At 34.8% G+C, this 17,340-nt stretch overlaps 1 protein-coding gene across 2 annotated transcripts in view; it reads left to right on the forward strand.

The window, feature by feature from the left end:
• The window catches only part of sd (TEA domain transcription factor 1 homolog scalloped), a 225,986-nt gene that overhangs the window by 39,265 nt on the left and 169,381 nt on the right, over nt 1-17,340 (forward strand). For both annotated transcript variants that reach the window (XM_089105600.1, XM_089105602.1), the window contains exon 2: nt 6,869-7,005. The gene's annotated coding sequence lies outside the window, so the exon portion shown is untranslated. The remainder of the gene's footprint in view (nt 1-6,868; nt 7,006-17,340) is intronic.

Consider the following 17,340-nt stretch of genomic DNA (forward strand, 5'->3'; position numbering starts at 1 on the left):
GGCCCTTGGGTCATAAGAAGACCGTTGGAAGCCCGGGGGCTTCAGTCTGGGGTGGGTTGGGGGTATCGAAATCCTTTGCGATTTAGGTAGGGGACCTCACAACATTGTTCAAATGGACCTTGTGTATTATAATGACCACAGAGTTTCACCCTCAAATCCTCTTCTAAAATCATCTATTAAATCATATTTTAAAATGTCTCGAACTGTTTCATCAAAATAATTCCCCACGCTAGCAATTTTTTCTAAACAGATAAGCCAAAGCATTAAAAATAAGAATAAGGTGGGACTCTAGAGCACTTGGGGCGCCGGGGGCCCTGCGTGGGCCAAGAGAAAAATTGAAGACTGGGAGCGTCCGTCGGGGTTGGGGGATCGGAGCCCTTTGGGGTCGTGGTAAGGGACCTCACAACACTGTTCAAATGGAACTTGTGTATTATAACGACCATAGAGTTTCACCCTCAAATCCTCTTCTAAAATCATCTTTTATGAACGTTAGATCCTATTTTAAATTGACAATACTTTTCAAAGGTTACTTGTGTATTATACAGACCACATCGGAGGGGTAAAGCTAGGTCAAGTCACAATGTCATTCTATATTATTTATATCCTCATTAAGAACATTCAGAGCAGAGTTACGCAAATGGAAGACCATTTTTGCAAATTGAGTTAGTTTTATGCGAACGATAAAAGTTTTGGCAAATCGAGATAGCTTTACGCAAATGAAATACCATTGATACCGCTAATAATTGATGCGATACTGAACGAGTTATCAGATAGCTATAACTTACATGTTATTAACACGTTTGACCAGTTTTGATTGGAATTTGTATTTTTTTTTTTGCCAGAAGAAAGATCATGGATACATGTTTATTTTTTTTTTTAAACTGGTATTTTTTAAAGGAAGCTCATAACACTTTGCAGAAACCCGTGTGGTAGGACAAGTATCGTTCATAGTAATAGGTGACTGGCCCTGGTAACCCAATGTACCGGTTAAACTATACACCAGCAATGATCAGTCTAGTGGAAAGGTGCCAGGGAAAGGTGCCATGGAATGTAAAGTGGGACAAATAACACAGGATGGAACATAGAGAGAGCAAAGTATAACCTTGATTACTACTCCTGATAGAGCATAAATAATTTCTTAGACCACACTGGCTAATCATGATAAAATGAAAAAATAGTAAAAAAGAGAAGTTATCCTTTCACCGTTACATGGAGGGGGTCTTCAAATTTTAGTTGTGCTTTGTTTTAAGGTTTGAAAATTTTTTTATAGTATCCTTGGATTTTTATTAGTAATTTTTATGTTACTATTTTGCACCGAGGACGGTCAAGCGGAGGTCTTGACCGAAATATTTGTATTTTAGTCCTTATTTTTCACTGGCTTGTATAATCCTCGTTTTTCTCTTTTTTACTATTTTTTCGTTATACCTGATAGAGCAGCGCGTTTTTTTGCCTTTTCTTTCAATTTTTTGTTTACTATTGATTGTTTGGTGGGATCTAGCCGTTTTTTTTAAAACTAACCTTGGTATTATTTTGCCCCTACCTCCTAAGAAGTAAATATGCTTCTGCAAAAGCAGCCTATGGTTTGGAAATCCGCAGCAAATCGGAAATTCCTACAGAAATCTTTCTGACTCAGTTGGAAGGAAAAATGATCACAACCGTCATTGGACATGACGGTTTCGATTGTCTTAGAAAATCAACTGTCAAAATTTTTTTTTCTTTAAATTTGATATGCAGCTTTGTTAAGTAAAACTACCGTCGATGACTTCTAGACTTTTGTAGGATGTTCAAAACATATTTGAAAAGACGCACTTTATACTTGAAAGGGTTGCAAATTTTGTGTAATGAGCATGTATACTATCAGCCTTTGATTTTTATGAAACATATAATTTGTTTTCCTTTTCTTGTAGGGAAGGAATCTGCCACGCGGGGAAGGAGGAAAAGGGTTTAATGCCTAAACCCGAGTAGTTTCTTGGCAATTGGATGAACAGTGTAGTAATGCATACATGACAGACATACATTCAATTGTGCATATATAAATTTCAACCTCGTGGGGAAGGGGGTAAAAAGAGTTAACTAACATACTGGGTTGGAGGAGGAGCGTTTAAAGGGGTGACGGTCTCAGGAGACTTTGTGATGGAATTAGATTTTAGCAGTAGTAGTAAATAATCTTGAACCAATTCTCCAAAATCATGTTTCCTACGCTTCAGTGTCTAGGAGGTTTGTGTGAGTGTGTGTATTTTTGTTTTCACTTATCCAAGTGTGTTATTCACTTTCGTTTCAAGAATTTACCACAGCTTCTTTTCCTTTTTTTTAAAAATAAGAAAATAAATACAATTATTAATATTCTAATTACCAGTCTCAGCATCTGCTAATATGAACACGATCACTGGACATATCTATTCAGACAAATACATATGGGATGCGGGGTCTTTGAGCTCACCTATCCCCCTAAAAATTTCATTCTTTTTATTATTTTCTTTTTCATGACAATATTTTGGCGGGTCATGGGCAGAACGTGCACCCTTCGATGCACGTTAATTTTGAAAAGAATTCACGTGAAGGACGTCTCATTCAAATGCAGTTAAAGAGCAAAAAAGATGTATGGTAGTAGGCATATTGCGATGACATTACGCATTTTATAAAACGTTTTGTATTCAGATAATATTTTTCATTATTAGTCTATAAAATATGCGTAGAGGGCGATCCAAAAGAGATACCAAGTTAATGGCCTTTTAAGCATTCTTTGGGTGAATACACGTATTCTTCGATTTTGAATAGCAAAATTGAAATTTCACGAGAGGGCATCAGGATTTTAGAATTGCCCAAAATCGGGGTATTGCCTAAAATCGGTTGAGAACGTGCTTTGACTCCTTCAAACGAGGGTTCGATAGGTACATAAAGTCAAATTAAAAGGTTCAGTCGTAAGAATTTCGTTTGTTTCTTCTCGATTTTGCAGCTAAAAACTTATTCACTTTCGCTTGCCGTTGCATGTGAATCATCCTTTATTAGTCATACTCAAACCACCAGTTTAAATTTCTGAGAAAAGCCTTTAATAGCTCGTCAGGGTTTGTGGGTCTCCTGTTCCAGTATGTTGAGTCACAAATGATCCGTTAAACCAAGTTGCATGTCGTACTATTTCTTCTCAAAATTCGGTAGGTGATATTTCCTGAAAGTAAGGTAATCACAAAACAACAGCGTAGAACTATCACAAAAAGGTCGGTCTCTAAAATGAAGAGCGATTCACTTGAGAGTTAACAATTCTTTTCGGTAATACAAAACACGGATGAATTGCATTTGGATTAGGCAGAGGCGTGGGGATTTGCGAGGGGTGGGGGAAGCTGCTTCAAAATAAAGGCGAAAATTGGCAAAATGTATGTTAAGTTTAAGAGAACAGCTTAAAATAGGCCTAATCAAGAAAAGGTTGTTTTTAAGATGAGGAGCAATTTGTTTCAAGGTTAGGGGTGTTAATTAAAGAAGGCGAGGGGGTAGCTCCTCCCTATATTTTGAAAAGTACTTTTTTTAGTATTTTCATTGAAATCACATTTTTACTATTTTCATTGAACAAAACATCAAAATTGCCCTCCCCCCATTATTTTCAAATTAGTCCCCCTTCTACATTTTGGTAAATTGGGGCCCCTGGTTGAATTTTATTGCAATCGTTTATTTACGTAGAAATATGTGAGGGAAGGATCTTCGAAAACAGATGAGAATCGGCGAACGGAAAACGTCGATGTACTTCGGTGTATGAGAATCGGTGTATGGAAAATGTCAGACATCGTAAAAATGTTAAGATGCCGTAAAAAATCCAGCCCAAAAATCTTCTTCAGGCCGATGTATATGTCTTGTTCAGAATATGTTTGTACTTTCACCTAATAACGGTAATGCTCTATTGCCTCTTCGACTTATGCGAGGGGTCGGTCTTCCTGAGAAATCATGTACATCCGGTCGGGCGTGCCAAGCGTGGCGGAACTGTGCCAAGAGTTCTGGGGAGTGTACCAGGCGGGGCAGAACTGCACGGAATGTGGCGCTCCGAAATGCACACCGAGTGGCGGAAGGTCAGCGCCCCCTCAGAGAAATAATCTGTGGGCTGTAATGAAGAAAATAGGAATGAATAGGTGATACTTTTAATGTTCCCGCATTACCATCTTAGAATTATTATTCATTCTAATTACTTCTACCATGTTAAAACAATGGACTGAAAAAGGTAGCTTGATAACCAAGACCGTATCCAGGGGGTGGGGGCTGCAGCTTCTGAACCCCCCCCCCCACCCCACCCCGAAAATTTTGCCCGGCTCGTAATAACGAAACAAGATCCATATAAACAAATTTTGATGTATTTTTTTTTTATCCCTTCCCCCGGAAAAAAACAAATCTTGGATATGCCCTTGTTGATAACACCCACTAAAAAAAGAATACCAAAGGCTATATGAGAGGTATTTTATTTAATATTTACTGTTTTATTAGTAGTGAGTAATTTTTTTGGCCTAAGCGAAACAATAACAGGTGTAATCTAATGCTTCAAAGCTATCAAATTTGAGTATTCAAATAATTATAGAGCTGCCAGCACATACCCCCCTCTCCTAAGCATTTTGAATTGTAAAGAGCCTTTAATGATAGTTAATAACCGGTTCAGTAGGTCATTACTGTACATCTTTACGTTTCTTCATTATTTTACCATTACTCTATTATATGGTGGCCGGCGTTTACCCCCCCCCCCACGGAAAATACCCAATCTCCCGGAAAATGCCGCCCCCCCCCCGCGGAAAATACCCCGGAAAATATCCCCCGGAAAACACCCCCCCCCGTGGAAAATAAGGCTTTACAAATTTGAGAATTTTATTTGAGTTTTTTTTTTTATTTACGTAGGGGGAAGGAATTTTGGTACTTGTGCATTATGCACCACTCACTCAAGTTTACGCTGCGTAAAACTCGAGAACAAACCTGTTTCTTCGTTAGTTTTTTCAGCTTAGCGCGAGACAACACAAAGAGAAGTGACAGAATATATGGGAAATATATAATTTGGGGTATATGTGTGCACATAAGGGGGGGGGTGGTGGTAAAGTAATTGGACAGTTTGAAGTCAGAAAACAATTCTTTCCGGGTTCAGCCACTAAAAAATTACATAAGAATAGCGAGGTATCTGGAAATTTTGTTAACTAAAAAAAAAAAAAAAAAAAAAAAAATCCCAGTATAAATTAAATTTAATTTTTAATTTAAGTTTTTTTTCTAAGTGTTAAGTGCTTTTTTTCAAGGATAATTTTTTCCAATTATTAAGTACTATTATTAGGTTAATGTATTGTTTCATTTAAGTATTTTATGATGAGCGCTGATCAAAGTATGTTATTTGTGCCTTTCATTTATGTTATCTAATATGCAGAATAATTGAACCAAACACATTTTGCATGCAGACCCGCTATGCTTTACCCCCCCCCTAATATGCAAATCTATACCCCAAATTTATTGCTAAAGCAACGAAGAAACTAACGTAAAAACTGGTGTGTTCACGAATTTTACACAGCGTAAACTTGAGTGAATGGCGCATAATGCAAAAGTACCAAAATTCCTTCCCCCTACGGGAAAAAATGAAACTCAAACAAAATATTCAAATTTGGAAAGCCTTATTTTCCACTGGGGGGGAGGTGGTATTTTCCGGGGGGAGGTGGTATTTTCCGGGGGAAGGTGGTATTTTCCGGGGGAGGTGGTATTTTCTGGGGGGGGGGGTATTTTCCACGGGGGGTATATTCTGCGGGGGTGGGGGGGTATTTTCCGGGGGGGGGTAAACGCCTAGAACCCTATTATATATACCACCTAACAACTTGCAAACAAAATTTAAAAACTACAAAATTTGAATCAAATAAGGTTAAAATTCGAGCAGTTACTTCTGAACAGATTTAACTTTGGGCCCTCTACAATCAATTAACCAAATCACCCTAGAGTTGAAATGAATATATATTAAAAACGGTGAAGTTAATAAGACAGTGAAATCATAATATTTTGGCTTCACATTCCGGAAGCCGAAACATTCCTTCTTTTGTTATCAACAGAAAACAGAAGGGAAAGAACATGCCTAAACAAAAAATATAAATAAACAAACAATACAATAAAACGAAAAAAACAAACAATAAGAAAAAACAAACGCTAAAATGCTATAACAAACAATAAGAAAAAATAAAACGCTATAGCAAGAAAAGCAAAAGGATACAACAAATTCAAACAAATATAATATGGTAGAGGATCAAAGCACAAAACACTAAGATAGCAAAGTAAGATGTCTGCCATTTTTGTATTATTGTACGTCCAAATTGTCCTGTGAAATGGAATTCTATTTAAGAGAAGCGTTTCAGAAATATTCAGAAAATTTTTCGTTTGCCCTAGGTAAAAAAAGGCTAAAGAACTTTTCAAACTTAAATGAATCTTTTGCATTGCTTGTTTGGCGCAAGCTCGTTGACCTTTTCAAAGTTTATTTTAATTTATTGTTGAAGTTCTAACTAAGTAAAAGTTACCCTTACACCGTTGTTTGGAAAGGGTCTTACTTTCATTTTAGTCTTGCTTTTTACGGTTTGGTTTTTATTTATTTAGTGGTTGCTCTTCTAATTATTCGCATCGCATTTTCATTTTCACAGCCTGTAAATATCCTTGTTTTTTGTTCTTTTCGAATTTTTTCTTATCTTGTTATGTTATTAGTATAATATAATAATAATATGATAATTAATTAATAATTATAATGGTAATTAATATTATTTATATTAATTATATTATTTAGACTAATTAGTTGCACGTATTTTAATCTGAAGAAGGTATTTAAACGTTCTGAAACTACGTTTCTACCCTATATCGAAAGTAAATTAGAAATTTGTTTTTATTCTAGGGCTTGAAAAACGTGTTTATTGGTCTCGTAAATAGGGATAATAGTGAAATTTGTTTATTTCACCTTGAAGTTATAAAACAGTCACATAATTGGACTAAAGGATATATTTCCAGATTTTTGCTATTCCCTGTCTCAAGGTGAGTCTCTTTCTTCTAAACGGTAAATATAAATCACAACTAATATCATCTACCAACTTAGATGATAGCTGAAGAAATCATGGTTATTTGAAGATATGTAAATGTACTTTTTAGGGTGGATACCGACCTCCGCAGGTCCTGGAAGAATCCTTTTGTACCATCTTAAGGTTAAACGAGTTTAGTTACACACATTGACATACACTGTAGTTTGTCTCGGGGGTTGGGGGTGGGGTTGTATTTTATAATTTGCTAGTGGGTAATAAAATCAAAGAAAGGAATGTTGCTAATTTTTCCAAGACAGGGGAAAGGCCCCCTGTTGTTTATTTGTATAGAGATCGAAACAACAAAATATCAAAACAAATAAAAGTCAAGAATATTGCGGGAAATTATAGAAAAAAGTTGAAAAATCGCGATTTTGAATGATTGCCTCCCCCTTCCCCGGAAAGAAGGAAAATGTAGCCGGTAACTTTTTTTCATGATTGTGTTGCATTTCCCATATTTTTTCTAAGGTCTCAAAAATAAAATAACATATTTTTCAACTTGAAAGTTTAATAAAAAGAATAAAGATCCTCCTGAGCCATTGCTTGCACATAGGGCGTCGAGTTGACTTCTCAGTTGCAGGGTGTTTTTACAGGGACAAGTTGCAAGCTTGTCGCCTATCCTTGCTGCAGCGGGGATCGAACCCTGGTGCTCCGGATTGCCAAGCAGAGCATCAATCCACTGTGCTACAACAGGTTGAAAGTTTAATACTGATAATATATTATGAAAACATAAGACATTCAGAAAGCAACAAGCAGTTATATTATTTTCGACATAGGGGAGGGGGTGGAATTTGGGTTCGTGCTCTCCACCTTGAACTATTGAGATTTTACAGTTTTACTTTATTTGTTTTTCTTTTTACATATAATTTGCCGTTTTTGCATCCCTAACGAAGTTCTTTCCCTAACATTACCCCCCCCCCCTCCCACACACACACACAAAATTATTGAATACTATTACAAATTTACATTAAAAGAACACTCCATAACGTATATTTGGATTTCACTCATGCTGCAAAAATTAGTTCTAGTCAGTGTACGCATTATAAGTTGTTTTTTTTTATTTCTCCCTCCTACAAAATTTCGGAATTTTACATTTTCCCATTGTCTGTATTCTTTCGTAATTCGCCGATTTTCTGCGTCTCTTCACAAAATTAAATACAAAAAACAATTTTTTTAACTGAAAGTAAGGAGCGACAATAAAACTTAAAAGGAACAGAAATTATTCTGTATACGAAAGGGGCTGTCCCCTCCTAAACGCCTCACTCTTTACGCTAAAGTTTTTTATTGTTTCAAAAAATAAAGTTGTGAGACAGAGTAAAACTTTAGCGTAAAGAGCGAGGCGTTGAGGAGGGGACAGCCCCTTTCATATACGGAATAATTTCTGTTCGTTTTTAGTTTTATTGTCGCTCCTTACTTTCAGTTTAAAAAACTTGTTTTTTGTATTTAATTTTTGAACGTTTTTGAATAAATGCAGGTTTTGATCTTGGCTCACCGTACATTAATAATTAAAACAAAATTTTCAAATTAATTTGCTTTTATTTAGTTAAATGGCCTTCTCGAAACTTGTTTAATTTTATTTACGAACGTTTTTATTAGTAATAAATATACGTAACTTACGTAAAGAACTTCTATATTCATATATTTTTAATTTGTTTATCAGGGTGTTCGCCCCCTAGTCAATACCTTGCTCTTTAAGCGAAAGTTCGAATTTTGTTCCAATTCTTTAAAAATGACCGCTTAATCACAAAGGCCGTTAATTAGAATAAATAGCTCTTATGAAAGTAATAAAAAAAATCTCCGGCTTAAAGAGTGAGGCATTGACTAGGGGGTGAACCCAATCATATATGTAATATTTTCTGTTCGTTTGAAGTTTCGATGTTGCTGCTATTGCAGTTGAAATAGTTGTTTTTTTATATTAAATTTCTGATCTTGCTTTAAATAATGCTGGGAAGTCCGACGTCCCCTTCATAGCAATGTCCCTTCCCCCATGAAAACTTCCTTCATGGAAAGATCTTCCCACATAACCCCCGAACCACCACCCCCCCACTACCAGGAAAAATCTCCCCTGAAAACGTCTGTATGCTTCCAAATAACCAATACTATATGTTAACATTGGGTAGAGTTCATAAATTTCAGCCCTCCCCCCGGGACTTTCGGGGGATTAAGTCATCCTAAAAGACATACTTATTATATTTTCGAACATGCTGAACAAAATGGCTATCTCAAAATTTTGATCAAGTGACTTTGGGAAAAAATGAGCGTGGGAGGGGGCCTATTTGCCCTCCATTTTTTTGGTCACTTAAAAAGGGCACTAGAACTTTTAATTTCCATTCCAATGAGCCCTCCCACGATATTCTAGGACAATTGGGTCGATACGATCACCCCTGGAAAAAAAAAAAAAATAAATAAATAAATACGCACCCGTGATCTTTCTTCTGGCAAAAAATGCAAAATTCCACATTTTTGTAGATGGGAGCTTCAAACCTCTACAGTAGGGTTCTCTGATACGCTGAATATGATGGCGTGATTTTCATTAAGGTTCTATAACTTTTAGGGGGTCTTTCCTCCTTTTTTCAAAAATAAGCAAAATTTTCTCAGGCAACTTACTTTTGATGGGTATAATTAAACTTGATGAAACTTATATATTTGAAATCAGCATTAAAATCTGATTCTTTTGATGTATCTATTTGTATCAAAATACCGTTTTCTAGAGTTTATATTACCATTGAGCCGGGTCGCTCCTTACTTACAGTTCGTTACCACGAACTGTTTGATTTTTGAACCTAACCTCGCTCATCCAATTCTCTGTACGGGTCAGATATTTATGCTCCTTTATTGTCACTAAACTTGGGATTTAACATTGCTGTTACAAATTTGCATATAATCGCTATACAATTTATGTTTTAATTACATTCATATTCCAAAATTAGTTCTAGTCAGTGCCTTTGACATCAAACTTATGAAAATGTCTCCTCCCGCAAAGTTTCGGGATTTAACGATTTTCCCTACATTAGTTGTTCTATTTTCTGTATCATTTAAAAAAATTTTGGCTCTCGCCTTGTCCCCAAAAACAAAATCGTGCATACACACCACCTAATCTAGCCTTGGTAAGGAGTTTTCAACAATGGCGATTCCAATGGTGCAATTTTAATTCCCATCTGACACCGTTTTGGTTTTTTTCAGCAAGGCCATATCTAGAAATTTCGTTGGGGGGGGGGGGGGGGTTGACAATTTATTTTTTTAATGCATCAAAAATTTGTCCATATGCGTTTTTATTCCCCTTTTACAAGTCGGTCAAAAATGGAGGGGGCCTGGTAACCCCTACCCTGAATACGACCTTAGTTTTTGGACTATCTTATGGAATTTCCATAAGTTTGTTTTCACAATAAACTTTTAGCGTTCAGATTAATCAAATCTTAGTTACCATTGTAGTTAACATAATTACCATTCATGGTAACATAGTAACTTATAGTTACCAATCAAATCATAGTTACCATTGTAGTTAACATAATTACCATTCATGGTAACATAGTAACTTATAGTTACCAATCAAATCATAGTTACCATTGTAGTTAACATAATTACCATTCATGGTAACATAGTAACTTATAGTTACCAATCAAATCTTAGTTACCATTGTAGTTAACATAATTACTATTCATGGTAACATAGTAACTTATAGTTACCAATCAAATCATAGTTACCATTGTAGTTAACATAATTACCATTCATGGTAACATAGTAACTTATAGTTACCAATCAAATCATAGTTACCATTGTAGTTAACATAATTACCATTCATGGTAACATAGTAACTTATAGTTACCAATCAAATCATAGTTACCATTGTAGTTAACATAATTACCATTCATGGTAACATAGTAACTTATAGTTACCAATCAAATCATAGTTACCATTGTAGTTAACATAATTACCATTCATGGTAACATAGTAACTTATAGTTACCAATCAAATCTTAGTTACCATTGTAGTTAACATAATTACTATTCATGGTAACATAGTAACTTATAGTTACCAATCAAATCATAGTTACCATTGTAGTTAACATAATTACCATTCATGGTAACATAGTAACTTATAGTTACCAATCAAATCATAGTTACCATTGTAGTTAACATAATTACCATTCATGGTAACATAGTAACTTATAGTTACCAATCAAATCATAGTTACCATTGTAGTTAACATAATTACCATTCATGGTAACATAGTAACTTATAGTTACCAATCAAATCATAGTTACCATTGTAGTTAACATAATTACCGTTAACATAATTACCATTCCTGAATCCGCTTCAAAAGGCAATTTTTCTCACTTGAGTTTTGTTTTTTCAAAAGGCGTTTTTAAATTTTCGGTTACTCCCCGTCAAACCGAGGGCTTTAACATTGCTATTACAAATTTGCATAAGAAATGCTCCACAATTTATATTTTAATTACACTCGTGCTCCAAATTTAGTTCTAGGCAGTAGACGCAAGATGAGACTTTTGAAAATGTTTGATGTTCCATTAAAATTGAATGCACCCCCGAGAATACCTGTTGACTTCCAGCCAGACAAAAAAAAGAATTAATTTTGAACTCTCCCGACTATACCTTACGCTTGCTGTTCTTAGGGTATTTGGAATCAAGCCCTGTAATCTCTTTTGAATCCTTTGCGGATAATTGCCCTTTCTATATGCAGATTTTCAAATAGGGCTCCTGTTATGATGTATTCATAACGCCATAGGGAAGGACCTGTAGATTTTTATTACCTCAAAGGGTTCAGAATCTACAAAAAATTAAGGGGTTGTGCACTGTCTCTTTCAGGTGTACTTTCTGATTTGGTCTTTACGGCCGTCAGGCCACCAAGAGGCCTGCCTGTTGGTTCAACCTCTAGTGTGCAAAGAAAAATCTGGTACATGTCCTAGGCAAATTCGCAAAAATTTTCCGGTGGAGGGGGTAATAATAGATTTGCTTTTTTGTGGTGGAATAATTGAAAAAAGTTATTTGATAATTTGAACAAGAAGTGCCCAGAAATTCAATTAAACTGAGTATTTTAAGGGGAGATTTGGTTCTAAGGTCCCCCATTCCTACGCACGTCTCTGGCATAGTTCCTTGAGAATATGTGGTAAAGATGAGGAGATGCTGACAATTTATTGCAAGAGTTGACGACTTCATGGCTCAAACCAAGCTTCTCGCTCCTCTTAAGCCATTGGCTCTGCGTCCTAGCTCTGATTTCAGGCTTCAGGTTGGCTATGCATAATAAAACAAATCCAGTACAAAACCCAAGTTTTTGAGCAATTGGAGATTGAAAGATGAGGCGTTTTCCATTTGCTTAGGCCAGAGAGCTAGCCATATCCGCAGAAACCAAAGGATGTGCTAAAATATATGCAGTAATGTCGAAAGTAATGAGAGGGCAACTAATTCCTTTCTCTCGCCCACCATTTCCTCAAACACATCCAATCAAAATTTTAAGATAGCCATTTTGTTCACCGTAGTTGAAAGTTCTGGAAATTAGGTCTTTGAGGATGACAACCCCCCACAGCCCTCAGGGTAAGGTTTCTAATTCCTCAGAGTTATTTCTATTTCACTCAAAACTCTGTCAAATCTCGCTATTGTATCCTTATTAAATATTATATTACAAGGATATTATATCCTTATAAAATATAAGGATATACATAAAAATATGCCAAAGGATATCTGTTAAGTGTGTTTTTAAATATATGCCTCGCGTATAGGCGAGAGAGAGAGAGAGAGAGAGAGAGAGAGAGAGAGAGAGAGAGAGAGAGAGAGAGAGAGAGAGAGAGAGAGAGAGAGAGAGAGAGAGAGAGAGAGAGAGAGAGAGAGACAGAGAGGGAGAGGGAGAGACAGAGAAAGAAAGGGGAACGAATAAGGAAAGAAAGAAAGGTGCGTTAATTGAATTTAGCTTTAACTATTTGTTTAAAGGTTATAAAGGTATTAATAGTACTGATTTACGTCACTTTTCTGTGAGTCTAATCACTATAATCTTATAGGCTACTGTACATGTTGCTGTTTAAAGGAGTCAAATCTAAATGACTTGATTTTTTAGTATAATTCAAGCCTAAGAATATTCATATTATTAAAGTTTTGACGTCAATAAGAAGAATTGTTATTTTATATGTGTTGTTTTTTGTTACGATTATAATGGGTAGCAAACATCGAAGGTTCGTCCGCTCCTCACCACCTGCTTTTTTTTGTCAATTTGCCTTTTGCTTAGTATTTTCTTAGTATATTGTATTTTTGATGGTTGATCTTTGGTTAACATGTACTGAAATAAGATAGATGCAAACGCTAGGGTGCCACGCGACACTTGTAATCATTCAGTGCACCGTGTATAGCGCTTGTGCCACGGATTTGCCACCCCTGTGTATGATTATTTTAGATGAGTGATTTTTAACGCACATTTCACAACCTGACTATTATATTATATTATATATAATATATCATATACTATATTATATTATGTAATATATAATGTAGTGTATTATATATTATATTTTATTATATATGCAGGGCCGTATTCATTTTTTTGGGGGGGGGGGGGAGAAGGGGTTACAAAAACAAACTTCAAAAAACGCGTAAAAATGTTTGCATTCATTTCGTGGTAAATTTTTCGCGGTTCATATTATTGACTTATAAATAAAGTGAATATACCATTCGATGCCTTTTTTTATGCTCTTTACGAATATAATAATAATTTTTGTTGGAGATGAATTTTAACCCCACCCCTATATATACCAATTCAGGGTATATATTTCGACATTAGGGGTGGGGGTTAAAGTTTAAACTTATCTCTCATTTACATCAGAAATAAAATTTACCCCCCCCCTAGTGTGCAAATATATACACTAAATTGGTATATATAGAGGTGGGGGTAAAATTCAGTTCCGACAAAAATGATTATTAGGCTATATTTGGAAAGAGCATAAAAAAGGAATCGAGTGGTATGTTTACTTTATTCGTAAGTCAATAATATGAACTACGAACAATTTACCCATTTCGTTAGGTTTCTACGAGTTGGACAAACATTTAGGGGGAGGGGTTCAAGCCCCCTAACCCCCCTGGAAACGCCCTTAGATAAAAAGACTATTAGATCCGTGTTTTTTCGTTTCGCGAAATTTCTCTTGTGTATACCCCTATGGTCTAGAAACAAAAGACTAGTGTAAGCCTACGGGTTAACTGAGCCACTAACCGTGGCTGAGCAGCGTCGTGGTCACTATTTTTCTAGACTTGATTGGACAAACAGCCTCCCAATCCCTTTCAACTATTAAAAAGGGCACTAGCCATTTCAATTTCCAATCGAATGAACCCTTTTTGAAGTTTCTACGACAACACCATCCTGCTGTGTGTTAGTAGTTCACAACAATTCAATTTACCCTTCTAAAACAAGAAGTTTTGCGAGAAGCCTGCAGCTCTAGCACAAGATGCTTTTATCATTGAATTTTTTTGTCTCAGATCTATTTATTCACCGAGCAGGAATTATTATAGTGCTTCAAATTTTTCTTAGAGAACAATCTTAAGCTTCAAACCTTTGTCTTTCTTTTTTAAGGTTTTTAAATTTTTATAATTCCTTGTTCAAATATATAAAAATATTTTTACAATTACCAGCCGCCAGGCCTCGGCAATTGGCACGCGGCAGGCTTCTAACTGCAGACAATTTGCTGTCTTTTCATACTGCGCTCTTTTCAAAGATATTTGATTATTGCATCAAGTCCGATTTCTGACAACGATATCTACTAAGCTTCAAAGCCTTTTTTAAGGCTTTTGAATTGTTGTAATCCCTTGTTAAAATATATACAAATATTTTTGCAACTACCAGCCGCCAGGCCCCGGCAATTGGCACGCGGCAGGCTTCTAACCGCAGACAATTTGCTGTCTTTTCATACTGCACTCTTTTGAAAGATATTTGATTATTACATCGATTTCTGACAACGATATATACTAAGCTACAAACTTTTTTTAAGGCATTTGAATTGTTGTAATCCCTTGTTAAAATATATACAAATATTTTTGCAACTACCAGTTTTGTGCTCTTTACGCAACTTAATGTCTCTCCATACTGTATCTTTTCAAAGATATTTGATTATTAAAGCAAGTCTAATTTCTTATAACGATTTCTACTAAGCTTCAAACTTTTGGTTTTCTTTTTTGAGGTTTTTGAATTGTTGCAATTCCTTGTTAAAATATATACACATATTCAAAGATATTTGATTATTACAGCAAGTTCGAATTCTAACAACGATATCTACTAATCTTCAAACTTTTTTTTTCTTTTTTAAGGTTTTTGAATTGTTGTAATCCCTTGTCAAAATATGTGGAAATATTTTTGCAATTACCATTTTTTGCTCTTTAAGCAATTTAATGCACTAATTAATTTTTTAGCAATTAATTAATAAGTAATTTAATTTTTCCATTTAACTGCAATAAGTGTGACAACGTCATTGAAATAGGCTACTGATATATATAAAAATGACGCCACTCACATAAATAGTTTTTTTTTCAAAATTAAGGCTCTTAGCGAATTTTCTCATACCTTCTGACCTATCTAAATCACTTTTTTAGGCCAGAAAATTAGAATGCCAACTTTCTCGAAACAGTATGAGTCGGTTTCGAGAATAAATACGTGCATACATAAATAAACGAATATACAATTATTACTTCTTTTTAAAAATAGTATATATATATATATATATATATATATATATATATATATATATATATATATATATATATATATATATATATATATATATATATATATATATATATATATATATATATATATATATATATATATATATATATATATATATATATATATGTATATATATAAATATATAATTTTCTCATACCTTCTGACCTATCTAAATCACTTTTTTAGGCCAGAAAATTAGAATGCCAACTTTCTCGAAAAAGTATGAGTAGGTTTCGAGAATAAATACGTGTATACATAAATAAACGAATATACAATTATTACTTCTTTATAAAAATAGTATATATATATATATATATATATATATATATATATATATATATATATATATATATATATATATATATATTACAAAGAGGGTAGGGCTTTCGGATCGGTTCCTGTAAATTCGCCTTATTTTATTTCTCATTTTCATAATACCCATGCGGGTTCCAAATTTGCGGGCTCCATGTGCGTACACAAAATGACAGAACACGTAAGATTTGAAATAAATCAAAATAAAACGTCTTTTGGTCCCTTCTTATGTCTATTCATACCTAAAAATAAGGCTTTTCTATGATTTTCATTTAGTTGTTTCAAAATCATTAAATATTTAGGACATATCCAGGAGTTTTGTTCGGAGAGTGTTATTTTTTTTGTGTGAGGAGGGGGGAGTATAAAAAACTTAAAAAATATATCAAAACCTGTTTGTATGGATTTTTGTTATTTTTTACGAGTCGGACGATGGTTTTTTCTCTGGGGGGGGGGGGGTTCAAACCCGGTAATACCCCTAGCCCTGGATACGGCCTTGTTGGGCATTGCCACATTTTTGTCAGTGGTATCACGTTAACCATGAAAATAAACTAATTATTACTGATTATTTTGACCAATGACTAACTAATAATGACTAATTATGACTATTTTGAATAATGACAAACTATTTAATTTTGACAAAGCTTTTTGTCCATAGGAATGCATACGTTAATATCTATCGAAACTCAAAGACATGTACGCCTTTAAGGGAAAGTAACACCTTAAGCTGTTTGGTTCTATTTGGTTTTAGCTTATTCTTTGTAAAATGTTTCCCCCTTTTTTTACAATCAGATATCATTTTCCCCATGGTTGGTACTTTAAAAGGTACTTTGTCCATTATTAAGAAAACACCAAGAATTTGGATCTACAAAATCAAACAATAACCGGTTTATTGCTGTCTGTATACGGAGACAATTAGGTTCGGCTCAGTCGAAAACTATGTCGTAGCTATATTTAATATATATTTATTTGGTATTTTGCATGCCCCCCGCTATAATTAAGCCCATATATATATATATATATATATATATATATCCTATCTATCTCCCAAGCGTCTCAGTTGTTTCAACCCTGTACCTGTATTTCAAAACTATCGAGTGTGTACTGGCTAACAGATAAGTACCCTTTTAAATCTTGAGATTTCATGGGGGTGCATATGAAGGCCCCCCTGTGCATAAACAAAATGAGCGGCTGCGTAATCCTTAAGCTAGACACCGAAGCTTGCTTTGATAGACTTGATAGCTGGAGTATCTGATCCCTTGTCTCATCT

Source organism: Artemia sp. Qi Xiang Cuo, chromosome 19 (assembly GCF_049724085.1).
Source record: "Artemia sp. Qi Xiang Cuo chromosome 19, ASM4972408v1, whole genome shotgun sequence".
Lineage (NCBI taxonomy): Eukaryota > Metazoa > Arthropoda > Branchiopoda > Anostraca > Artemiidae > Artemia > Artemia sp. Qi Xiang Cuo.